Source organism: Delphinapterus leucas, chromosome 2 (genome assembly GCF_059928025.1).
Source record: "Delphinapterus leucas isolate spDelLeu-1000000601 "Yukka" chromosome 2, BTC_Dleu_Yukka2, whole genome shotgun sequence".
Taxonomy (NCBI): domain Eukaryota; kingdom Metazoa; phylum Chordata; class Mammalia; order Artiodactyla; family Monodontidae; genus Delphinapterus; species Delphinapterus leucas.
The window spans coordinates 44016741-44018273 of NC_143130.1; the positions used below are offsets into that span (position 1 = coordinate 44016741).

Sequence of the window (1533 nt, forward strand, 5' to 3'; positions counted from 1 at the left end):
TGTCCTAACAAAATCAGGGTCACTTTATCTGCCATTCTCCTGGTTTTCTCAACATGACTACAAGATGGCTGCTGTAGCTCCAGCCAGCACATCATCATTCAAGGAGGGAGAAAGAGAAAGTGGGGGGGAGGAGGTGACAGCATACTCTTGCTTACACTTTATTGGCCAGAACTGTGTATTATAATAAAGCAAACTCCAGCTTTACAATGGTCTGGTAAATGAACATTTTAGTTTGTTCATCCTCTTTAATAAAGACATGTAAGACAGAAGAGTGTTAGAAACAAGCGTTGGGTGAGCCAACAATGTCTGTCATATCAATATTCAGTTACCAATGCTGCCAGAAAGTATAGGTGCCTATCTTTTCATCACACTGGTAAGCAAAACTCACTAGCACAATTCTTTATATATATATACACACACATTAACTTTTCTTGATAATCTACCCCCAAATAAGTCAAATTCATAAGTACATTTGAACCCAAAGTTGCCTACCAACCTCATCCTCACTTAATTTTTAAATATTAATATGGGAAGAATATTTGTGTTATTACAGAAAATCACTTATTTTAATATTTATGTTATTGCAGAAAATTACATATTGGTAAGACATACACAGAATCCACAAAAGATAAGTTTATAAAGCATGAATACTGATAACTGGTGAGCAAAAGAGGAAAGATAATTTAAAAACAAACATGGAAAAATGTTCTTATTACCTAAATAAAAATGCCTCTTACACCCAGCATATTGGTAGATATATATATTCAGATTTGTAATATTTAGTGCTGACTCATGATAAAAGCTGGCACATATCAAAATACATTGACTATGTGACATGATAATGTCACTTCTGGGAACTTTTCCTAAGGAACTGATTCTAAATAAAAGTGAAGCCATATGTACAAACTGTGTATTATATCAAGGTTATATATAATAATTAAAATTTGAGAGAAATAAAAGTCTAAATATCTAATAAGGAAAAAAATGACTAAGGAAATTATAATGGAATAAATTTTATGGCATATAATGAAGTCACTAAAATGATAATTATACAACAATTTAACAATATGGAATATGTTTATGATTTAATGATAGGTGTGAAAAGCAAAATCCAAAGCACAAAATGATGTGATTTCTGGTGAAGACTTAGAAATGAAAATTCCTCACGCTCTCTTTGGCAGCACATATACTAAAATTGGAACAATACAGAGAAGATTAGCATGGTCCCTGCACAAGGATGACACGCAAATACGTGAAGCATTTCATATTTTATTTTACCAGGGGAAGGGATAGATTGGGAGTTTGGGATTGACATGCAAACACTGCTGTATTTAAAATAGATAATCAACAAGGACCTACTGTATAGCACAGGGAACTTTGCTCAATATTATGTTACAGCTTAAATGGGAAAAGAATTTGAAAAAGAACAGATACATGAATATGTGTAACTGGATCACTTTGCTGTACACCTGAAACTAACACAACATTGTTAATCAGCTACACTCCAATATGAAATAAAAAGTTTAAAAAAAG

The 1533-nt window shown here is 32.5% G+C and overlaps 1 non-coding gene across 1 annotated transcript; it reads left to right on the top strand.

Moving 5' to 3' along the window:
* The first annotated feature begins 1167 nt into the window (after window positions 1-1167).
* LOC115803981 (U6 spliceosomal RNA) lies at window positions 1168-1272 on the top strand. The gene has a single exon (XR_004024785.1). It is a non-coding gene; the product is annotated as a U6 spliceosomal RNA (small nuclear RNA).
* The last annotated feature ends 261 nt before the right edge of the window (window positions 1273-1533 follow it).